The following is a 26,460-nucleotide window of genomic DNA, read 5'->3' on the forward strand; positions in this document are numbered from 1 at the left end:
TACAGATAATTTTGTCACTAAAAATGATTTGTGGCACTAAAACAAAAAGGAATATTCTCTCATTTTATCAATTATTTTCTTGCCTAAGCATTCAATTGAATAATTTGTTTTTTGTGTAGTTTCATATTCTTAAGGTTAGGAGATATTATCCATATCCGTTGCTTTGATCTTTATTCCCAATTTGAAGGAGACTCTGTTTTGCTGTAAGTTTAATCGTTTTTGAGTTAAAACTTTTTTGTCTTTGCAGTAGTGGCAATCCAATCCAAGGCATTGTACATACTGGGCAAGTGCTGTACCACTGAAGTATACTCTCAGCCCCTATGAAAATTTATATTTTAGAGTGGTTTTAGATGTACAGAAAAATTGAGAAGAGGATACAATATAGAGATTTTTCATATATCCTGTACCTTCCACAGATTCATGTCCTCTTCCATTATCAGTTACACTCCATCAGAAGGGTACATGTTTTATAAATGATGACTCTACCTTGACACATTAATATCACCCCACACTGTAGTTAGCATTAGGGTACATTCTTGGTGCTGTACATTCTATCTGTTTGGGTAAATTAGAAATGACATGTATTTACAATTTTAGTATCATATGCAGAATAGTTCTGCTGTCCTTAAAAGTTCCTGTGCTCTATGTATTTATCTACTTTCCATATCTAATAACATATTGTAACCACTGATGGTTTTACTATAATGGAGAGTTTTTATTTTCTCAGAATAATTGTATAGGTGGAACAATACAATAGGTATCTTTTAAAATATTTAAAATATTAAGGTTCCAAGGTAATGAAATTTAGTCATTTGAGGTAGGCTTTTTCTTTTTCTTTTATCCTTTTGTGGTGCTAGTGATTGGATCCATAGATATGCAATCTAGGCATGTACTCTATGCCTGGGCCACAATCCCAGTCCTTGTTTTGTACTTTAAAAATTTTGTTCTTCAGCAGAGGAACTGAGGGCATATAGTTTGCTTGCTGAGAAAGCATGATATCTGTAGATATTTGCCACATAATATGAAGTTTTGGAGGAATGACATCACAATGGATGGCACAGCCATAATGGGATCATCCTGCTCTGTTTGGACCAGGTGGATTCCTTCACAATGGAAGAAGACAACCTCAAGGGGCTATAGTTTTGTAAACTGTTATCAGAAAGCCTTTTACAACTACCTTGCCATTGGAAATAAGACTAAGGAATGGATACTATATGAGTTAAAATGATCTGCTTGCTTTTAGGGGTGAGTATGAAATCAGTTTATATTATTATAGGAGGACTGGTATTCTTTTTAAAATCATCATCATCATCATCATCATCATCATCATCATTATTTCAGTGCTGGATATCAAATCCAGGGATCATGCATGCTATGCAAGCACATTACAACTGTACTCCATTCTCTACCCTCTAGATTCTTTGTCATGGTAAATTCCAAGAGAATCACATTGCCTTTTGTTTAGATCTTACCCTATATGAAGTGGAAAATGATTTTTCTCTCCCACTAGTAGTTGGCATATTCTGAAAGCTTGAGTGAGTTAATAACATATTTAAATACTTTTTCCTCTCAGCTGTTATTCCTTGGCAACTTGCTGCTAACTCCCTAGTACTTCTTTTTAAACTTCTCTGTGACAGTGAGGTATGGATCAAAGGGTTTGCGCTCTCAAGGGTGTCATCTTTCTAGTGGTTCTTTCTATGGAAGGTAAAGCCTTCTTTTCACCATGTATAAGGTAGAGAAAGCAGCTAGAACTAAGAGATTTGTCTCTTCAGAACAGCATTAGTGAGGGTAAGTACATTGATTTCTATTGAGTGCTTCTCAACTTTCTCAATGTCTTTATAAGTGTCCCAGTCCCTGGTCTGTTGCCTAATTTTTGCCATGCCACAAAGGACACTTCCTACATATTCGCTTCCTTGTGAAAGAGTATTTCATCATAAATTGGGCAATTTTGACTGAAAATCTGGAGAACTTGTTGTATGTCCTAACAAAATATACTGTCTTATAATTTTTCCTGTTTCTTTTAGTCCAGAAAACAAATGAGGTTTGTTTGATACTGTCACCTCAATACTACTAATTCTATTAATAATATTTTCTGCCAATTTTTACTCTTTCAGTTAAGATAGGACATAGTATTTTACTTTTCAGTAACAAAATATGATGAGTCCCATTATTTGTCCTTGCATTTGATAAATACAGAAAGGGGACATAGGAGTTCTTAATGCATTATTGTCTATAATCAGTATTATGAATATTCTAGATTCATCTCCCTTTATGGTCCCAAAGGAATACTTTATAACAAAGCATTAGAGTCATATACTTTTAATATTTTATATGTATAATTGATTAAAGATTTTTTATCATTTTCTTTCATAGTATATGAAAGTTCTAAAGATGATCCCTTAATTAGGTAAGATTTTATAGATTTTAAAAAACTGGGCAGACACTTCACAGAAGAACATATACAGATGATCAACAAATATATGAAAACGTGCTCATCATCCCTAGTAATTAGAGAAATGCAAATTAAAACCACCCTCAAATTCTCTAACTCCAGTTAGAATGGCTATTATCAAGAACACAAGCAATAATAAGTGCTGATGTGGATGTGGGGGAAAAAGGCACACTCATAAATTGCAAATTGGAGTAGCCACTCTGGAAAGCAGTATGGAGATTCCTCAGAAAACTTGGAATGGACTCACCATTTGACCCAGCTATCCCACTCTCGGTTTATACCCAAAGTACTTAAAATCAACATACTACAGTAATGCAGCCACTTCAATGTTCATAGCAGCTCAATTCACAATAGCTAAACTGTGGAACCAACCTAAATGCCCTTCAATAAACGAATGGACAAAGAAACTGTGGTATGTATACATAATAGAGTATTATTTAGCCATAAAAAAAGAATAAAATTAGGGCGTTTTCAGGTAAACGGATGGAATTAGAAAATATCATGGTAAGTGAAATAGGCCAAACCCAATAAACCAAAGACTGATGTTTTCTCTGATAAGTGGATGACTACATATAAAGAGGGTGGGTGGCAGGTAAGGAGAGAAGAATGAAGGAACTTTGGATGATGTAGAAGAAAACGGGGTGAGGGAAGGAAAGACAGGAGAATGAAAGAGTATTACCCTATGTATATGTATGATTACATGAATGGTGTGAATCTACATTGTATACAACCACAGAAATGAAAAGTTGTAGCCCATTTGTGTACAATGAATCAAAATGCAGTCTGTAAAAATAAAGAAAAAAATTTAAAAAATAAATAAAAAATTAAAATTTATATGTTAACCGATTCAAGAATGAAAAGAAAAAAGATAAATTACTATTTGTTAGTGTTCTAGTGAAGACTGGACACTATAATAGATGCTTATCACTTGTTTCTTATAGTCATCACAACATATTTGAAAATGTTTGTGCTGTAATAACACATTATTCCCTAATTGAGCAACTGTCCTTCAGAGTGGTTGACTAATTCGTTCATGATCCCACAGTTAACAAAGAGCTGACCTGAGATTGACAGTCAACCTGTCTGCCTGACAGTGCCATATTCTTGCCCCACTGCCTAGATTGATAGGGATGTGTCCAGCACTATGATCAAGATAGAGGTATCAGATCAATTCAGAAAGTGATAGGTAGTTATGCATTAATTCTGGTTAATATTTTACCTGAGAAACCTGCTTATCTAAGAGTGTGTTCTGATGTCATTGACAGTTGTTCTGCTAACCAGTATCTTTTTTCTTAACTTTAAAACTTTTAGGGAAAATGCTACATAGCTGTGGTCATAGAAAGATTAGACAAGCCCAGAGAGGAATTATCTTACTGGAAGTGAAGAAAAACCATGTGTATAACATTCTATATAAATTAATTTGAGCATTGATTTAGAGGTTATTTTAATTGATTTCTTTACTTTCTGATTTCCCAGTTTGTTTATTCCTTCAGTGTTTGTTCTATGAAGACTTTTAATTTTCTAATTTTTTTCTTTTTTTTCTATGATTTTTATCTTTTCACTTTCTTTTCTGCTCTTTTGCTGTTTCTTTTGGTCTTTTACAAAATGTTTGTGAGCTAAACACTCCTTTTCTTTCTAATAGACTCAATAAAAAGTAGGAAAAGGTTAAGGATTTAAGAGATTTTAGCAACTAATCCAAATCTCCTATAGTGCCTTTCAAAATGTGTTTAAAATACTGGCTAAATGGTGCTTATGATGCTGAACCTGAAACTCAAGATATTAAGAAAACTTTTCTGATATGGAACATTGCAGCAATGAAATTTGAACTTGGGTTCCTTAATTCCAATCCAGTTTTCTTCCTTATTTTCATTCTTTAAGTGAAAAATTTGCTAACGAAATGGCAGAGTGAGTCTAGGAACCCGAGTGAAGAAGATAAAAATGGAATTAGGAAGAGAAGTCAGTGGTAGAGGATCAGAATGGCAGTGACATAAAAAGGGCAAGGTTGAAGAACAATGACACTGTGTTGGGTAGGAATGAGGAAAGATAATCAGAATATTGGAGTTTTTGACCAGTTGATAAAGACAAAACAAGAATTAACAACACAGGATATTGGGAGCTATCTAGAAAGGCATATTAAAATAGGGGGTTGAAGGGCATCCTGAACAAGTCATCAATTTCTTGTTTGTTTAATTGGAAGAACTGATAAACTTCAAGGTTTTTGATGAAAAGGGTTAAAATAATTTTATCCACTATGCAGAGAGAGTTTTCAGAGCACATAGGAATGTGATGATGGCATAGAAACTCTCAAGCAGGGGACTTGAAGTTGCAAACCTACATGGAGCTATGGCCCAGAGCAGGTGTCCACTCACTTTTACATTTTTCCTGATGTCCATCCTATGCAATGAAGTTTAGGACTTAGGAATGACTGGTTGGCAAAGCCATCATAGAGCTTCAGTTGGGTAGTTGGTAACATGCTTATACTGAGGCCAGTGATTGAGAGGCCATTTAGGAACATGGAACATGAACTCCAATATTGTGTCAATTGTGCCTAGCCTTCTCTCAGGAATCTGTATCTTCATAGGATATAGATTTATTTGGCTACTGCAAATGAGTCCTAAACAAGAGGTACCTGGGACTGTCCACCCACAGTAAGGAAGGTATTTAGATAGTACTTAGGGGAACAGAGGTACAACTTTGAGTACCCTACTTTTCTAGCAGTCTTTCCCATTGAGCATCTGGGTGCCTGTGAAGGTTTTGAATGCTTGGTAGTTTATGTAGATCTAAATGAAGCAAGACCAATACAGGAAAAATAATTAAATTTTATAATTTATAATGTTTCAGTCTGTCTGGCAAAAGTATTTCAAAGAAGAACATATACATACATTCTTTGACTTTTGCACATTCAAATTTCAAACATTGCAAATGTTTCAGGGAACTCCATCTGCTGTTTTTGGGTAAAAGGGAGCAATAGGTCCTTCTTAGTAGAGAATTTCCATGCTGAAGAACCAAGACTGCCACTTTGGAGTTTCACAACTTACTCTTTGATCTAGGGATAGAAAAGCAGAGGAAAGTATCTTTCTACTTTGCCTTGGGTTATTAGAGACAGTTTTCAGTTCAGGAAACAAAAATTATGTTGACCATTAATTGGATTTTAAGTTCAGCTTTCAAGACAGGACATTTTGTGAAGATAAATTATTCTCAGGTTCTGCACATATCGGCTGTCACTTTTTGAAATGGAACTAAAATCTCCATTGAGTATTTCATAGACTGGGAAAATTGGAGTCAGAAAGAGGCAAAGTTTTTAAGAGTGTATAATTTTATTATTACATAATCAAGAAATATTTATTTAATTATATTTAAACTTCCACCAGAGTTTACCTTATGAAAATCTGTGCTGACCCATTCTTATTATTTTTGCTCTAAAAGTGTTCTTTTTTAAAAAAATTTACATGTGGTGCTAAGAATTGAACCCAGTGCCTCTCACATGCTAGGTAAGTGCTCTCCCACTGAGCCACAACCCCAGCCCTCTAAAGATGTTCTGATAAACCTGGTCCTAGTGATTCTACATCAGATGAGGGTAGCAATTAATCTGATACCAAGGTAGAGTGCTCTTTTTTGAAGTTAATTTTCTTGCTCTGAATTTTGGTTTTTGAGGTGTTTTTTCTTAAAGTTAAGCAATGATCTCCCTGTCATTTTATTTGAAAATATGCTCAGAAGAAGCTACTCTATAGAATTATGCTGATTTCTCTTTATTAATATACATTTGTAAATAACAATATTTACTTAAATACTTACAGAGCTTTGGGAGCTGGAAAACACATACTGACAGAAAAGTTACATTAGGAAAAACCTTCCAACTGCAGTGGAAATATGAAATTTGGTAAGGAGTATTTGAATAAATATACTTCACTGTGAATTTTAAATCATACTTACATGACTTTTATGATAACATACCTAAATAAATGTTTAAGCATTGAACTAGTTTTTGTAGTAATCATGGAATATCCCTAGGACATTACTTTGAATGCTATAGGGTATATTGCACATACTTTTTTCTCTTGGACACTATTTTAGTACCATATTATTTTTAGGAGAACATTTTCCTCAATTTCTGTTCTTGGTTCTGTATTTACACTAAAATTATATTATAAACTGTGACAATGTAAAAATTTAGAATCTGTTTCCTAATGCTTACATTACAAAGATATAGGACCATGCTTTCTGAGTCTTCCCACTAAGTACTTTAAAACTCATCATCTAATAAAGAATAGATGTTTTGTGAAAAATAATAATCACTTCTAGAAGCAGAGAATCTCAATAACTGTATGGTAAAACTTTAATTTTAGAACTTTTTTTGCATTGTGTGTATTAAAATTGCCACTCAAAGGTCTTATGTAACATTCTGAGACTTCATATTTGAGAAGTTTCTGTACTTACTATTTACATATTCATTTCAAATCTCCTCTATCACCATGCGGTATTGGAGATTAGGAAACATATTTGTATATCTCCTGGAGTAACTAGAATAAGGTTTGGAATATTTTTAATATTTTTGATGAATAAATGTGTAGAAAAATAGATTTGTAGATAAGGAAGTGTCCTAATATAATATACATGGTATGTCTAATAATCAAGTCTATTGAATTTCTAAAAATGTGGCTTAAATTTATATTCTTTTTCAAGGCTTAGGATGTTTAAGGTCAGGTGAGTTATCATGAATTAATGTGAAAAACAAGAAGCAATTTAGGGAAATGTCATAAACATGAAATTTGGAACCAGAATATCTCCTTTTGAGTCCCAACCAATGTGCTATTAAATGCATCTTCTCAAGTTCCACATTAAACTACAATTCTGAAAGTATTTTTTTACAGATGGAAATATTTGGAACACTTTTTCCATTCTTTTCTTTTTTTTTATTATAAACAAATGGAATACATGTTGTTTCTCTGTTTGTACATAGAGTAAAGGCATACCATTTGTGTAATCATAAATTTACATAGGGTAATGTTGTTTGATTCATTCTGTTATTTTTTTCCCTTCACCAATCCCCCCACCCCTCTTTTCCCTCTATACAGTCCTTCCTTCCTCCATTATTGCCACCCTCCCTAAACCTAACTCTAACCCTAAACCTAACCCAAACCCTAACACTAATCCCTCCCACCACCCATTATATGTCATCATCCGCTTATCAGCGAGATCATTCATCCTTCGGTTTTGTGAGATTGGCTTATCTCACTTAGCATGATATTCTCCAATTTCATCCATTTGCCTGCAAATGCCATAATTTTATCATTCTTTATGGAGGAGTAATATTCCATTGTGTATATATAATATATATATATATATATACAGCACAGTTTCTTTATCCATTCATCAATTGAAGGACATCTAGGTTGGTTCCACAATCTGGCTATTGTGAATTGAGCAGCTGTGAACATTGTTGTGGTGGTATGCTGATATTAAATCCTTTGGGTATAGGCCAAGGAGTGGGATAGCTGGGTCAAATGGTGGTTTCATTCCAAGTTTTCTAAGGAATCTCCACACTGCTTTCCAGAGTGGCTGCACTAATTTGCAGCCCCACCAGCAATGTATGAGTGTACCTTTCTCCCCACATCCTCGCCAACATCTATTGTTGCTTGTATTCTTGATAATCACCATTCAAATTGGGGTGAGATGGAATCTTAGGGTGGTTTTGATTTGCATTTCTTCTATTACTAGAGATGTTGAACAATTTTTCATATATCTGTTGATTGCTTGTACATCTTCTGTGAAGTGTCTGTTCATTTTCTTACCAGATTTGTTGATTGGATTGTTTGTATTCCTGGTGTAGAGTTTTTGATTTCTTTATACATTCTGGAAATTAGTGCTCTATCTGAAGTATGAATGGCAAAGATGTTCTCCCACTCTGAAGGCTCATTCTTCACATTACTGATAGTTTTCTTTGCTGAGAAAAGCTTTTTAGTTTAAATCTATCCCAGTTGTTGATTCTTGCTTTTATATCTTGTGCTATGGGAGTCCTGTTAAGGAAGTCTGATTCTAAGCTGACAATTTGAAGATTTGGACCTACTTTTTCTTCTATAAGATGCAGGGTCTCTGGTCTGATTCCGAGGTCCTTGAGTCATTTTGAGTTCATTTTTGTGCAGGGTGAGAGATAGGGGTTTAATTTCATTCTGCTGCATATGGATTTCCAGTTTTCCCAGCACCATTTGTTCAAGAGGCTATCTTTTCTCTATTGCATACTTTTGGTCCCTTTGTCTGGTATGAGAAAATTGTATTTATTTGGGTTTGTGTCCATGTCCTGTATTCTGTACCATTGATCTACCTGTCTATTTTGGTACCAATACCATGCCGTTTTTGTTACTATTGCTTTGTAATAGAGTTGAAGATCTGGTATTGCGATACCCCCTGCTTCGCTCTTTCTACTGAGGATTGCTTTAGCTATTCTGGGTTTCTTATTCTTCCAGATGAATTTCATAATTGCTTGCTCTATTTCTGTAAGGTACATCATTGGGATTTTAATTGGAATTGCATTGAATATGTATAGCACTTTTGGTAGTATGACCATTTTGACAATATTAATTCTGCCTATCCAAGAACATGGGAGATCTTTCCATCTTCTAAGGTTTCCTGTAATTTCTTTCTTTAGTGTTCTGTAGTTCTCATTGTAGAGGTCTTTCACCTCTTTTGTGAGATTGATTCCCAAGTATTTTATTTTTCTCGAAGCTATTGTGAATGGGGTAGTTTTCTTAACTTCTCTTTCAGAAGATTCATCACTTATGTATAAAAATGCATTGGATTTATGAGCATTGATCTTGTAACCTACTACTTTACTGAATTCACTTATGAGTTCTAAGCATTTTCTGGTGGAATTTCCAGATTTCTCTAAATATATAATCATATCATCAGCAAACAGCGATAGTTTGAGTTCTTCTTTTCCGATTCGTATCACTTTAATTTCTTTGGTTTGCCTAATTGCTCTAGCTAGAGTTTCCAGGACGATGTTGAATAGAAGTGGTGAAAGAGGGCAACCCTGCCTTGTTCCAGTTTTTATGGGGAATGTTTTCAGTTTTTCACCATTTAGAATGATATTGGCCAGGGCCTTAGCATAGATGGCCCTTACAATGTTAAGGAATGTTCCCACTATCCCTATTTTTTCTAGTGTTTTGAGCATGAAGGGATGCTATATTTTATCAAATGCTTTTCTGCATCTCTTGAAATAATCATGTGCTTCTTAACTTTTAGTCTGTTGATATGGTGAATGACATTTATTGATTTCTGGATGTTGAACCAACCTTGCATCCCTGGAATAAAACCCACTTGATCCTGGTGCACTATATTTTTAATATATTTTTGTGTGCGATTTGCTAAAACTTTGTTGAGAATTTTTGCGTCAATGTTCATTAAGGATATTGGTCTGAAATTTTCTTTCCTCTATGTGTCTCTGTCTGTTTTAGGTATCAGAGTGATATTGACTTCATAGAATGAGTTTTGGACGGTTCCCTCCTCTTCAATTTCATGGAATACGTTGAGGAGTATTGGAATGAGCTCTTCTTTAAAGGTTTTGTAGAACTCTGCTGAGAACCCATCTGGTCCTGGACTTTTCTTTGTTGATAGGCTTTTGATGACCTCTTCTATTTCATTGCTTGAAATTGATTTATTTAAGTTGCTTATGTCCTCCTGGTTCAGTTTAGATAATTCATATGTCTCTAGAAATTTGTTGATGTCTTTGAGGTTTTCTGTTTTGTTGGAATACAGATTTTCAAAATAGCTTCTTATTATGTTTTGTATTTCACTCGTGTCTGCTGTGATGTTTCCTTGTTCTTTCCGAATATTAGTAATTTGAGTTTTCTCTCTCTTTCTCTTTGTTAGTGTGGCTAAGGGTTTATCACTTTCTTTATTTTTTCAATGAACCAACTCTTTATTTTGTTAATTTTTCCGATTGTTTTTTTGTTTCACTTTCGTTGATTTCGGCTCTGATTTTAACTATTTCCTGTCTTCTACTACTTTTGGTGTTGGTCTGCTCTTTTTTTTCTAAGGCTTTCAGCTGTAGTGTTAAGTCGTTTATTTGTTGATTTCTACTTCTTTTGTTGAATGCGCCCCATGAAATAAATCTTCCTCTATGTACTGTTTTCATAGTGTCCCAGAGATTTTGATATGATTTGTCTTTGTTCTCATTTACTTCTAAGAATTTTTTTATTTCCCTCCTGGTGTCTTCTGTTATCCATTCATCATAAAATAGTGTATTATTTAATCTCTAGGTATTGGAGAAGTTTCTGTTTTGTATTCTGTAATTTATTTCTAATTTCAATCCATTATGATCTGATAGAATACATGGTAGTACCTCTGTCTTCTTGTATTTGCTAACAGTAGCTTTGTGGCATAAAACATGGTCTATTTTAGAGAAGGATCCATGTACTGCTGAGAAGAAAGTCTATTTGTTCTTTGTTGGATGGTATATTTTGCATATATCCGTAAAGTCTAAATTGTTGATTGTGTTATTGAGATCTATGTTTTCTTCATTAAATTTTTGTTTGGAAGATCTATCCAGTGGTGAGAGAGGTGTGTTAAAATTGCCTAGTATTATTGTGTTGTGGTCTATTTGATTTCTGGAATTGAGAAGGATTTGTTTGACATACATGGATGAGCCTCTGTTCGGGGCATAGATATTTATGATTGTTATGTCTTGCTGATTTATGCTTCCCTTAAAGCAGTATGTAATGTCCTTCTTTATCCCTTCTGACTAGTTTTGGCTTGAAGTCCACATTATCTGAAATGAGGATGGATACTCCAGCTTTTTAGCTGTGTCCATGTGCATGGTATGTTTTTTCCCATCCTTTCACCTTTAGTCTATGGGTAACTCTTTCTATGAGATGAGTCTCTGCCGGGGACCAGCCCAAGCAGCAGAGTCCAGGGGGTCCTTGATGGCCTGAAATATAAAAGCCCCCGAGTGATTAGACGGCGCAGCGTCGGCAATGGACAGCAACCACACAGACTCAGGTCAATGTTAGGATGCTGACAAGTTTATTGAATTTTCTAACAGTTTATATACCCTTACACTTTTCACTAAAAAATATTTATGATTTCATATGAAGAAGGAAGTTCTTAGAAGTTTATTAATAGATAACAGAAGTTAGGGTCTGCACAGTTAGTCAAATAGCGCCATCTGGCACATTCATCTTACTCAACATTTCCCTACAATGAACTTTTTTTGACCCGAAACTTACAAAAGCAAGTGATGTACACCACTTGTTTTTCTTTAAAGTTTAACTTCTATTTGATCTCTTACCGCTAAGATTAATTATAACTTCTAGTAATTTGTTATTAATTTTTTTGTGACTATAATTACATGTCTATGCTATGTTAAACCATATTATACTATTAACAACCAAGTTATTATCTTCAAAGTAAAAAATCTTTATCTAAAAGAACTAAAACTTCTCTTTTGAACTAAATATAATGTATTTCTGTGGGAGGCTTATTACTTTGTAGAAGAAACCAGATGTAATAAATATGTTGATCACTGAAGCTAAGGGAATCACTTATATGTAACTAGATGTCTGGGAATCTTGTAAAAGTTAACAAAACATCACAAGACATATTGCTTCAGAATGTTCCACCATTCCCTATAGGAATATTAGTGCTTTGTGTAAACAAATGAACTTTATTTTACTGGAATTGGGTTGACTCATATGAACTGTTTGTGTTCCCATCATCCTTCAACCAAAGAACTTTGTTAAACATGATTAATCAGCGTAATATTGTGAGTTCTGGTGAAAAACAAAAAGGAAGAGAGATTAACACTCTGAGGAAGGGGCTCCAGCTTTAGTCAACTTACGACGAGTCCTTGCTATCGTCTTCCAGGGAAGGCAGTCTCTTGCAGGCAGCATATTGTTGGATTTTTCTTTTTCATCCGATCTGCCAGTCTATGTTTTTGATTGATGAGTTCACCCCATTAATCTTCAGGGTTTTTATTGTGATATGATTTGTATTCCCAGTCATTTGACTAATTTTTGTTTTTTGACATGATTTGGTTTCTCTTTTATTTGGCTATTCCTTTAGGCTAGTTCCTCTCATTGCTGATTTGCATCGTTGTTTTTTATCTCTTCCTCTTGGAATATTTTGCTGAGAATATTCTGTAATGCCGGCTTTCTTTTCATAAATTCCTTTAGCTTGTGTTTATCATGGAAGGATCTTATTTCATCGACAAATCTGAAAGTAAGTTTTGCTGGGTATAAGATTCTTGGTTGGCATCCATTTTCTTTCAGGGCTTGGTAAATGTTGTTCCAGGCCCTTCTAGCTTTTAGGGTCAGGATTGAAAAATCTGCTGATATTCTTACTGGTTTCTCCCTGAATGTAATTTGATTCTTTTCTCTCACGGCCTTTAAAATTCTGTCTTTATTTTGTATGTTAGGTATTTTCATAATAATGTGCCTTGGTGTGGGTCTGCTGTAATTTTGTATATTTGGAGTCCTATAAGCCTCTTGTATCTGGTTTTCCATTTTATTCTTCAGATTTGGGAAATTTTCTGATATTATTTCATTGAATAGATTGTTCATTCCTTTGGTTGTTTCTCAAAGCCTTCCTCAATCCCAATAATTCTTAAATTTGGCCTTTTTTTGATATCCCATAATTCTTGTAGATTCTGTTCATGATTTCTTACCATCTTCTCTGTTTGGTCAACTTTGTTTGCAAGATTAAATATTTTGTCATCAATGTGTGAGGTTCTGTCTTCCAGGTGTTCTATCCTATCAGTTATACTTTCTATGGAGTTTTTAACTTGGTTTATTGTTTCCTTCATTTCAAGAATTTCTGTTTGTTTTTTTTTTCAGTATCTCTAACTCTTTATTGAAATGAACTTTTGCTTCCCATATTTGCTCTTTTAACTGTTGATTGGTGAGATCACTTAATGCCTGCATTTGCTCTTTCATCTCCTCATTTGTTTCCCTGATTGTTGTAATTAGGTACATTCTGAACTCCCTTTCTGACATTTCTTCTGCTGTGCTGTCATTGGGTTTTATTGATATAGTATCGAGGTTTGTTTGGGACATTTTCTTCCCTTGTTTTCTCATAGTGGTCAGATGTCAGTGGGACTCTGAGATATTGCAGATTTCCTCTATTGGCTTATAGTGTCCCTGTAGATTTCCAGTGTATCATCTCCCAGCCTTCAGTAGCCTGATGTCTTGGAGGAACTTGATAATGCTGTGCTTCCAAAGAAAGCTGCCCCTAGCCCATTACTGAGTCCAGGGCTGGGGGCTGGCTCTGTGCGGAAAAGCTCTTACTGGGCAGATTTACTCTAAGGAGCTGGCTGTAGATTGCACCTGCCGCTGGAGGGAGCCGGGCTGCTTGGGGAATTCTCTGGCTGCCCTGCCCTGGTCCCAAAAGCTGCCTACTGGCCGGGGCCCACCACTGGATCTGGCGCTTGGGGGTTCGCTCCATGTGGAAAAGCTCTTGCTGGGCGGCCTGCTCCAAGAGGTTGGCTATGGATTGAGCCTGCCGCCAGAGGATGCAGGGCTGCTTGGGGAAGTCTCTGACTGCCCTGCCCTGGTCCCAGAAGCCGCCTACCAGCCGGGGCCCACCACTATGTCTGGGCCTTGGGGGTTGGCTCTGTGCAGAAAAGCTCTCATTGGGGGGCTTGCTCCAAGAAGCTGGCTGTGAATCGAGCCTGCCGCTGGAGGGAGCAGGGCTGCTTGGGGAAGACTCTAGTTGCCCTGCCCTGCTCCAAGAGGCTGCCCCTGTCCGGGCCTGCCACCCGGGCCTATCTTCACCCAGTGGGAGAGACTCACCCCCACGGCTCTATGTTAGTCCGAGTCTCTCAATGCCTCCCTTTCTTGAATCCTGGGTTCTGGAGCGACAGGAGATGCAGTCACCCTCTAGTCCACCATCTTGGATCCTCTCATTTTTCTTTTTATTTGGTAGTAATGTTACAGATTTCAGATAGCGGTTTGAAACCATTTAACTTGAATTCATTATAATCTAATAAAATTTAATGTTTTTATAGACTTATTAATAAAAAGCAAGTACAATGTAATAATAATGAGCCATAAGTCATGATTAGTATGAATAAATATCTTTGTTGTATTTCTTATCATAATTAACTCTTAATTCCTTTATTTTTATTCCTTGACTTAAACTCATTGTCAATTGACCAGCCATCTCTCCTATTTTTGTTTCTTTCTCCTCCCTTACCTTGAAAAACAGACTCCTAGAAAACATTTCTTTAGTGTTTGTTCTTTCAGCCATCTTTGTTACCATTGTTGGTTTATTTCATTAATCTTCTGCTTAGAAACTGTATGTGACTTTCCTCCATCAATCATTGCCCCAAAATATTATTCTTGTCATTATTCTTCTTTTTCTTAGAAGGAGAAAATTTTATATAATCATTTGTCTTTAGCTATTTGACACATAAGTTGGAATCAAATTATGCTATTTGTGATTCCAACCCATCATATTCATAAGATACAATTAAATCTCAGTATATTTTTCCATGAAGAGCTAATTCATACAAATATATATCATGAAAACCCATTCAAAATGTCACATGATTACTTTATATTTCTTAAATTATTAGTTTTGTCATAAGTACTCTAAACTATTCCACATGGCTACAATTTTTAATCCTAAATTATTTGGGATTTTGGTAGTTTTGTAATAATCAATTAGAGGTAAAGAGAGAAACATTTTGGAGATGTCTCTATCTTTCATAATACTGATCCCATGAGAAGATGTAGTTTAGAAAATTGTAGAATTAGGTTTGTGTATATATCTAATGACTCAGCAACCTGAGATCTTACTGTTGTATCATGGAGCAAGGATCAATATTTTAATTACTTTGTCAAACTGGGTGCTTTCTATACCAAAAGAATTTTTTTCTTCCTAGAATGTTGCAAAAGGTAAAGAAGAATTATGTGAAGATTTTTAATAATCTAGTAGAGATGGTAAGCTATTTGAAGGCTTCTTGTTATGCTGCTCATTGAGTTGAAATAACAGACATTTTCATGTACTCTTTACTTTCCTTTTATTGCCATTGAAGCAAAATCTGTCACAGGAAAACAAGAAAATAAAATCTTGTTTGACCACAGTGGTACTGAATGTCAAAAGGAACACAAAGCTGGAGTCACTTTTGCACAATCAGGATAAGGCACTCTTATAAGCCTTCCTTTTCAGCACCTGACTCAAAGATGAGGTGTTTTTAAAACATTTTCCCTGTATCTTTTTATATATTATCTTATATATGAACATAATAATGACATACACCTGGGAGATAAACATCAGGCTTTATCCAGATTGAATGAGTGTCAAGATGAAAGAACTAGTTAAAGGACAGCAGAAACTCTATATTATTAAATATGATAGAAACTACATTCTTCTGAAAAACATAGAGTCGATCTTAATGAAGACCTTAAAGAAAATGTAATCTTCACTTGTTTTAAATTTTAGGAGTTGGTAGTTCAGATGTGGATGGTGGAATAGGAGTGTGAGTGGAGTTAGTGAAGATCTTTCTGAGTGTGACTTTAAGTTCTAAAGAATTGGAAACCCAGTCAGTGAATGCTTAGGAGGAGGATATTCTGCTTAGGAGGGAGAAGAGTGGGTCACATGTGTTTCTCATTTTACTCAATGTCCCTAAAAACCAGAAAGGGGATTTGGGATCACCATTAGCATAATTATTTTGTGATTATAATGTGTAGAAAAAAACATGTAAATAAGTGCTTGGCACATTTTAGATTATTAATAAATCAAAGTAGTTTTGATTCTGTTCTCATTAAAGATTGGAATTTTAAATTTAGCACTCATTAATTATAGACAAGATGATCAAGATGGTAATTTTTTAAATTGGTGAACATTAATTATACAGGAATTTCACTGTGGTATATTTGTACATGCATATGACAACTTTGGCCAATTTCACTCCAAAATCCTTATCATTTCTTCCTTCCTACTTCCAACTCCTTTCTCTATACTGATGGTATTTCACAGTGAAAATATCTTCCTCTATATTTTCCCTGAAATGTAGATACTTTCTTCTGAGTGTGATTTATTTTTCTTTACATTATACTTTCCAATTCCATCATTTTCCTGAAAATGACACAATGTTTTTTCTTTATGAATAAAAAATACACCCATGTGTATATATTCCACATTATCTACTTATCTGTTGGTAGGCACCTAGGCTGATTCCACATCTTGTCTATTATAGTGTCATATAGAACGTGAATATACACTATCTCTTAAACATGGTGACTTTAATTTTTCCAACAGGTACCGAGGACTGGTGTATTTGGATCCACAGTAGTTCAAGTTTTAGTCATTTTTTGAATAATCTCCATAATGATTTCCCTCGTGGCTATAGTACTTTATATTACCTCCAATAATTTTTAAGTGTTCTTTTCCCCCACATCCTCCCTGACATTTACTATTTGCTTTCTTCATGATCCCCATTCTGACTGGTGTAGGATGAAATCTCAGTGCTGTTTTGATTTACATTTTCTTGATGATCAAAGGATGTTAAACATTTTTTTCCACATAGTGTTGGAGATTTGTACCTCTTGTTTTGAGAACTATCTGTTCATTTCATTTGCCCATTTATTGAATGGGAAGCTTGTGTTTCACCTGAAATTGAGAATTTTGAGTTCTTTATATATTCAAAATGTTAATGCTCTGTTAGAAGAGTAACTGGCAAAGACTTTCTCCCATCTGTAGACTATCTCTTCACACTCCAGTTGACTTAATTGTGGAAGTTTTTTGATTTTATGCATGGCCACTGATCTATTGTTGCTGTTATTTCCTGAGCCTTTAAGGAAGTCTTTGCCTTTGTCTGAACTTCTATTCCTTGGGTAGAGTGCGTGATGATGCTTCCAGTTTCCCAGAGTTCTCAGCACATCTGTTTCTCAGACTCAGTCTGACTCTCTTTGTTGGTGTCTCCCAACCTAGGTTTCTCTTCCTCTGTTATATTTGGGTCCTTTTAGAGATCTGCTTTCTTGATTAGATGTGTTGGGAGCAGACGTTATATGTCAGTGAAATAACCTAACTTGGCATGACACAAGTGAGAGGATTATTCAATAATAAGTTTTTAGGAGGAGACAATAGCCCCCAGCAGCTGCAACTACTAAGAGATAAATCATAATTCTACTTAGGGGTAAATGCTTATTTCAAGGGATCAACATGCCTCTACTCACTGAAAAGAAGAAATGAAAAATCAGAGAGGAAGTGGCTGGACAAAGTGGCAGGAGTTTAGTTAAATTCACAAGATAGAGGAAACAAAGGAAACAGGAGAACATTGGTGGGAGAGAATAGAGACAGAGGAAGAAATGTGGAGAAAAAGAATCAAAATGAGACTACAGAAAAGTGAAACAAAGAAAGAAAAGAAAAAAAAATCATTGTGATTCAGAACAGGAGAATGCAAATAGTGTTTCAGAGACCTTAACTGTCAAGAAACCAAAAGCAACAACAAAAGTTCAAATTTTCACTTGTTGATGTATTTCAGGTAAACACACTCTGTCTAGTAATTCTGCTTTTATAATCCAATTTATTTGGGGTTTCTGGGGAAAAAAAGTCTTGTTTTTCTTGTTCCTTTTTGACTCCAGCCCAAACAGGACAACCCTGAGAGTGCAGAGTGGAGTCTCAGCCCCTCTGCTCCTATGTCCAGGGTGTGCTGAGGGAATGTGGCCAGTTGCAGAGGAATATCCATGCTCAGCACTTCTTCTTGTACCTGTGGATGTGATTCAGGGAATCAGTGGAACTTCCTGACATACTCTGCCACACTTGGATTCTGGGGACTGAGATGTACTACAGTCTCTACACCTGGAGGCTTTAGCAGGTGAGTTAGGAGCATGCAGTGCTCCAATTCACTATGGGTTTTCCCCCCACTCTGTTTGAGGATACATGGGTCTTGTCTTGCAAGATGTGAGCTTGGTAGGGATACTATAAGTTTGCAGCATTTTACCAGACCCCATCCCATCAGGCCCGCATCTTTCTCCCTCATGAAAATACAAAGAGTTTTTCTCTGTGTTACTAAACTCAATACACAAATTTGAAATGGGTGGTTGCCCCATTGCATTCAACAGATGGCCAATGGACAGACTCTAGCTCCTGCTGTCCTGAGCTTTTGACACATCTCTGTCATTCTCACTGCTGTGACCAGATTATCAACCTGTCCACCTCCATTCTGTGATGATAGGTGATCACTGAACTTTGTAGATAGGAGACATGCAAGGGTTTCTGATTTCTCACAGTCAGTCCTAGGTAGAGAGCCTGTCTGAACTGGTTTTCCCTCAGGGATCACTCAGAGTGGCCAGGGATATCTGTGGCATAGTTTCAGTGGTGAAAGTGATGATAATTCATCCAGCTGACTGTGAGATTAGTGATTGTTATTCGATTATTGTGTTGACCTACACACATATACATAGCTTTGTGCACCAGCACTCATTCTGACTCAACATTGACTGTTATCTGTCTTCAAATACCATAAGCAAATAAAATCCATGGCCTCTTTCTCCCAAAGTAGACTTCAATCTCTTTCTTCAGGTGTCCAGAGCTCTGAGGAGATTTGTGTCTGTTTCTTTCTTAGACCCACTTGACTCCTTTTGTGGATGCATCATGACTCAGTGAATTCTGGTCACAGCTGGGCCATGGAGATATAAAAAAAAAAGTCTTGGTTTCTGAAATCCCAAGCAGGAATCCATAAAAAAATGACATCCTAGTGAAAATATCTCCTGTTCCTACACTATGAAAAACTGCTCAGAATAATGTCAGTGCACTTATCCTCCTTGACATCTCAGGCAGAATTCAAGTCTCTCCTTGTTACAACTGATGGACTTCAGTGGAGTAGGGATTGGTTGAGATTTCTGGGATTCTTGCACTGAGCACTCCAGAAGACACCTTTCTTTCTTCAAATAAGTCAGTTTTGCTCTGGCAGTGCTGTAGACCATTTCCCAAATGGATGCTTTTTTTTATTCTAAAGGCAATATCCTTGGCTTTCATCTTGTCACTGGATCTCTATAGTTGCCCTGCAGTGTTCTATCCATGACTCTAATCAGAACTTCATGGTACAGCTGCACACCACTCAGGGAGCACTCACTATGTTCTGTGTTATTTTGTGCCACATCTTCATTTCTCAATTTAAATGCATTATTTTTTATTAAATGAACATACATGGATGTTCTACAGCATGGGTATGAATAGTTAGGTAAAGAAATGTATTTCACAGTATCATGAATTTTATTCAACTGATACAAAAGACATTTTGACTTTATAAACCTTTGAGGATCAAAATAAAGTAAAAACAACACTGTTCCCTTTCTAACGCAATGTGATCTAGCCTATCATATCACACCATATATCTCATTTGGATGGTAAAATCATTCTTTCAATAGAATGTGTTCAATATTTAATACTGTTATAATAACTGGTACAGTCATACAAAATAGTCCAAATCTGTTTGTATAAAATATCCTGTACTGGTGAGAGATGGTAAAGAGTATCAGGGTTCCTGAAGTTAGGTCCTTGTGAGAATATGCACATCAGTTAGTAGGTTGTCAGTGAATATGTCTCTTTGAGCTTCATCCTGGATTGATTGAAACTCACAGTTTCCATATGAAAATAAACATTTCACAGAATTTGATGAGCGTATATGAGTTTCTGCTCTGTGTCAGTTTTCCTTGGAACATGGCTTACTTTTATGTCACAGATATTAAAAAAAAATTTATTTGGATCTCTTGTAAAATTGTGATTCAGAAATCTCATTAATAATGTTACCATTACCAAAATTCTCTGAGAGTCATCTGAAAAACCTTCATGTTCTTTCTTTCAGCTTTTATCTAATGATGTTATTCAAGGAGTAGAATAGAAGATAAAAGAACATGTAGATGGTAAGAAATATGTATGGTAAGCATTTATTATGCAATAACATTATTTAAAACCTGAGTCCTAGTATTTTCTAATACTTGAAAAAAATGTACATATTACAAATGTCTTGATGTCAAATGATCTAAAAAGGAATAAGTTTTGAAGTATTAGTTTTAACCATCAGGTTAAATGAAGGTTAATGCTATAGAATGTAAGTTATCAGTTCTATTCCAAATGATGCTCAGAACAAAGGAAATTTGAAAATAATAAGAAACAGAGTAGAACAAGTGATGAAAACAAGAAAAACAATGAGTACAGAAAATAAATAATGAGAACAAAAGCAAGTGTGTATAGTGGAGGGAGGGACATTGAAGGCAAACATTAGAAAGAGAAAGAACAAGACATTTGAGATGTGGGAAAAGTTTCTAAGTTTCCAGCACCAAAACTTTTCTGAGAGGTAGAGGAATTTTTCATACTTTTTTTGGTCTTTCTCACCATTGAAAAATCATTGAATTGATTCTGATCACACAGAGCAATGGTGTGTTGACCATAAATAAATATAAACCCATATGGTTAACCTTCTGTGTATGTCATTGAACATCTCATGAGATACTGCTACTGTCTCAGTCAATAAATAGTAGAGTAAAATAGAGAATGGGGAAAGAGAAAAAGATTGATTGTGGAGGGATTGCCAAAGTCAGCATTTCATAAAATGAGCTTTGGAAAGTTGACGATTTCATAAAGAATTTCAAATGGAGGGACATGAGCCAGAGTAATCTGTGGCAATATTTTAAGTAGTACATTTAGGTAAAGGAACTGGAAGACAACCAATAGAGACTACCACCCTCCAATAGTTGAATGATTCATCTGTTTGAGACCATGTCCAGAATGCCCATTCTGGTTGACCAAGTCTTTATGTCTACCTTTCTAATATCTTCTATGGTGATAGGAATTTCTCCTGCTACCTAGATGACTTTATGAGTAGGAAGAAAATGGATGTCACTTTAGGAAAATCTCAATGAGGAGCCATTGTATCATATTTTGGGACATAGGTTGAATAAGGGGAAGCATTAGTCTTGCATCATTCAAGCTGAGTATGTCTCTTGACAAGTTGAATGAGGTATTGTACAAGAAACAATGCATTTCATCTGGCTTTGGTATATTTGCATTCAGTAGAGAGGTGAGATTATAGTGGTCCTGATTTTACTTTAGGAAGGGGGACTGCTAGCTTTTTGAAACTGCAGTTATAGATTTTTCTTCTTCCAAGTACCAGGCATTGGGACTGTGTGTTACATCATATTAGTTATTGAGATGAGGTGTGTATTATTCTAGGAACATTGACTGTTTAATAAAAGATAGCTATTTCTGCATTTTGGGTCTCATTGTGCTGGTTATTTAGCCCAGGGCCTTGGGCCTGCTCTGGTTGTACACTGTTACTGAGCTCTGTTCTCATTGTTTGAGAGTTAATTTTTGGATAATACAGTTATCCCAGGTTCAAACTTTGAAAACTAACACAATATATCAAACCATGCTAATTTTGTATAAAGAAGGCATTGTTTAATGCTTGAACACAAAAATTGTGACATTTGGTATACACTTAAATTTTTTTTTTTTTTTTTGTGGTGCTGGGGATCAAACTCGGGGCCTTGTGCTTACAAGGCAAGCACTCTACCAACTAAGCTATTTCCCCAGCCCCACTTCAATGTTTTTGAACCCTAAATGGTCACTGATATCTGATAAGTCTGTTTCAGTTCAATTAATGAATTTTCTTTCCCTTGGGAACACCATGTTTCAGTGTTTACCTACTTATAAATTATTTCTTAGATGTGAGTCCTATAGCTTCTCATATGGGTGAATCAAGAACATGGCTAAAGCAGAGGATACATGGATCAACATGACACTGCGCCCATGTCCTCCAAAGGTGTGGAAAGAGAATAATATTTTTCTGAACTGTCATTCTGCAATTCCATATCTGAACTGATGAGTGCAGACAACTTCCTAGGATGAGAAATGTATTGTATGATTCCCTGGACAATTATTGAAACTGAACGTGTATTGTACTTCTGAAAATGCAGATGGAATACAGGGAAGGACACACAAATATAATATGATGGGTGAAATAATTCTTATACTGTACTTTGGAACTAGGTGCTGTTACATTCTGACATCAGTTTTGATTTTGTCCACTCAGGGTCCAGTTGTTGTTCTTTACTTTGTGGTCATGTTTCTCTCTATCAGTGTGTAGGTTTACATTGGTCTAGGTACACATTCCAATTTGCTTTGACTTTAGAAACATAATCTGACTTTTGGAATGCTTTATGAATTCTCTATTCCTGCTGGTCCCCAGTATGTTTTGGCCATGTGACTTTAGTTACAACAAACAAGCAAACTCACAGAAACTAAAGTAATTTTCATTAAACATTGGCATGTGTTTCAACTGTGTAGTGGTTCAGGGGAAATGTGTGAGTGGTCTTGCCCTATTGACATCCAGTGATGTACGCTCCATTTGCTTTTCAGTGTTGCAAGAGAAAATTCCTGACTTGAAGGTAATTGCATGTCAACTTGTATCATGAATGATTAATTGCGTACTGTGTAAATATATAATATTTGTTTAATATCTGTCTTCCAAACCCATTCAACTTACCACTCCAATGCAAAATTCTCTTCCAAAGAAATCAGTTGGGATGAAGAATATGAGGATACTTCATTCTGGTAAATTTCACATGCAAATTCTCTTGAAACTTAACTACTTTCAATCCTGTGAACTGTTGGCACTCCTTGCCTTCTGAATTCTCATTTTCTTCTTCCCGTTTGAAGGGAGGATTTGACAGAGTAAGGCCAGTGTCCATGATCACAAACATGATGAAATGTAAATGTGTACAAGCATAAGGAAATATTATTTTAAGCATGTTGGTTCTTCTAAGTTATTCATGAGAGTAGAATCCATTTTGATAAACTGATAAAAGTATGGGGCATATCTTTATTTTAGTTTGGACCCCTTCCCTGTCGGTGGGCATGATATTGGGATTCACTTATTTATTTCCATCTGTGTGCAATGGCAAATTTGACTTAGTCTACTATCTTTCCAATTCCTATCTCCCCACCCTTCTCTTCATTCCAATTAGTCCAATCTATTGATCTTATCTTCTCCCCCCCACCTTAATTGTGGTTTAGATTCTATATATCACCAAAAATATTCAAACTCTGGTTTTGGGAATTGGCTTGTTTCACTTCACATGGTATTTTCCAGATCCATCCATTTACTGGAAAATATCGTGAAGTCATTTTTTCACATGATTGATTGATATTCCAGTGTTTTTATATGACATGATTTCTTTTATCTTTTTTTTTTCAATTGATGGGCATGTAGGTTGGTTCCATAGCTTAGATATGGTGAATAGGGCTGCTCTAATGGTTGATGGGGCTGTATCATTGTGGTATGCTAATTATAAAACTTTTTGGTATGTACTGAGGAATAGGATAGCTGGGTCTACGGTATCACATCGATCATGAAGTCATAGGCGTACACAAGGTAATGATGTCTGTTTCACTGTGGTTCTTGACTTTAAGTCTATGTATGTGATGTATTACATTTTTTGTTTTCTGTATGTTGAACAAACCTGGAATTCCGGGAATGAAACCAACTTAATCATGGTGCACTGTCTCTCTTATGTGTTTATGAATGGGACTTGCCAGTACTTTTTGGAGAACTTTTGCATTAACACTCATTAGGGATAGTGGTCCAATGTATTCTTTCTTGGCATGACTTTGTTTGGTTTGGGTATAAGGGTGATGTTAGCTTCATGGAATGACTTAGGAAGGGCTCCCTCCTTTTCTAGTTCTTGGTAAAATTTCAGGAGAATTGATGTTAGTTCTTTATTAAAGACCACTAAAATATTTTTAAACTGTAACTTTTATCTCATATATATCTGCCTTCTAATTTGTTTGAATTCATTACATTCATAGGACTTCACAGAGCTAGAATATTAGACATTAATTTTTCCCCCAAATTTATGAATCTTTACTGCAGAGGTGGGCAGAGGGCCATCAATGTAAACTTCTTATGAGATTGAGGGGAGAGCTTTTTTGATTTCAGAAGTTTGACGCCAGTCTAGCAAATATCTTAAAATTGTCTTAAAATAATCAATTTTCTTTCCAATATAACACCCAACTTTTTGAGCACTTGATTTGTGGGTGTTGTACATATATTTGCACTTTACTTCCTGTGTATGATAACTCATGGGGTCAGGACCATAGTGACAAGATCAAATAATTTATGGTGTATATAAATTGTGAATGTACATGATGTGAAGAATCACTGTTTTGAATACGTATATGAACACAGGAAAGCTATGTCAGATTCACAGTATTTCCCACACAACATTAGAATTGGTATTGTATATTGTAGGGAACAATGATTCAGGATCCAGAGGAGTGACTATACATTGTATGTCCAAAGTTACTTATGTGTTCCCAGAGGTTTTTCCTGTTATATTTATAACCTTTTGCCTTTTGTTCTTTTTGTTGTCTATATTTGGAATTAAATTCCATTTCCATTTGCTTGCTAATCACATGCTTTAACACTGAGGTTCACCTTTAGCCCTCTCTTGCAACTTCAGGAGTCTCATAGATCCTACTTGCAGGACATTCCAAATGAAACACCTAAATGGTTTTCTTCATTGTAGAAAGGAGCATAAAAGTAGTGCCTGTGGTAAATGCAAGCCACTTAAACAATTTAAGGAGTTCATTTCCCATCTCATCCCATGTGTTTGGTTTTTTTAGTGGTGAGCAGATTTTCCTTTCCATATACCCAGGTTTGTACTTTCATTCACTGGAGAAACTTCATTTTTCCCACTTAACTGATCATTTAATATATTAAGTGATACTGAAATATTACCTCCATTGAAGTCAGAGACTTGTTTGTATTGCACTCTTGCCTTCTACTTATTCATGTCTTTCCACGTATGCATATGCCATTCATCTCCATCCCACCTATAACAGAGAGTGATGTTGGTCTGGTGTACATACAACTGTGAACCACTCTTTGAGATTATTCATCTCTGAGCTTATTAAACTTAACTAGGAAACATTCAGCAGATGATTTCTGCCCCAAAATCTTTATCACTTTCTTCAGTCTCCCCTGTCCTCTGGCAGTCCTCCTCAACCTTCAGAATATTTTAGACAAACTGACCCCATTGAAATTAAGAGCTGCCATCCTCTCTCCTGTGTGCCTTACATGCTCTCATCCTTTATTTTGTTTGGCTTATATCCTGATACTTTTACTCTCAGCTCAGGATTACTTGGAGAAAATTCATCCCCAGTACCATATATCTATGTTAGCAATTACTAGAAAATCACAAACTGTGGGGTCAAAGATACAAAGACCATTGACATGAATGTGGTGGATGGATGGTTTTGTGTGAAGCTCAAGTATATACAAGTAAACAATCAGTGTACAATTTACTTCATTATGGTGCAGTAGAAAAACATAAAGTCTTATGGAAGCCCAAAAAGAAACACCAAAAAATAGTCACAGTGAAGAAGTCTTCATACAGCAGGTAGAGTCTTTAGAGAAGCGATTTTTCAGAAGGATGAGAAATCATGTCCCATATAAGGGACAGGGCATTCACCTTTATAAGGTGTAAAAATATTCCTCCATTTGGAAACTCGTATTGATGAACAGGGGTTGTTTATAAGTTTCTATTCTGAGATAGAGAAGAGTGAAAAGTGTGAATTTTCAAGTGTCTATGATATTTTAAAAATTTATTTCTGAGGATTTCTCATTTATCTTGGGAACTGAATCTTTGGTGATGCATATGTACATTGAACCCAGTGGTTAACGGTATCTCCCCAAGTGGATTGGAGAAGTTTTGGCTCAGTTGAAGTATTTCCTTCAAAGTCAATCACTGCTAGGAACATGGAACACTTCTTTGATCCACTTAAAACGGTGGCAGTATTCAAGCCACACTCTAGGGATAAAGCTCAGTAGCATAGTCCTCAGTGGAGGTGCTAAGCCTCCCCCCACCAGGGGCCTGTGGTCACCATGGGTGGCTCCAGGGACGGTGACCAGGTGGCTAAGAAAAGGGGCAGAGGCAGGGAGCCCAGTATCTGGGCAAGGATTCAACATTTTGGGGAATGAAGCTGTTGCTGCCTCTCTGGAAGTGACT

General features: G+C 35.8%; 1 long non-coding RNA gene across 1 annotated transcript in view; it reads left to right on the forward strand.

Moving 5' to 3' along the window:
- LOC306660608 overlaps positions 1-26,460 on the forward strand; it is a 601,149-nt gene that overhangs the window by 187,572 nt on the left and 387,117 nt on the right. The window lies entirely within an intron of this gene.

Source organism: Sciurus vulgaris (genome assembly GCF_902686455.1).
Source record: "Sciurus vulgaris genome assembly, chromosome: 4".
NCBI classification, from domain to species: Eukaryota; Metazoa; Chordata; class Mammalia; order Rodentia; family Sciuridae; genus Sciurus; species Sciurus vulgaris.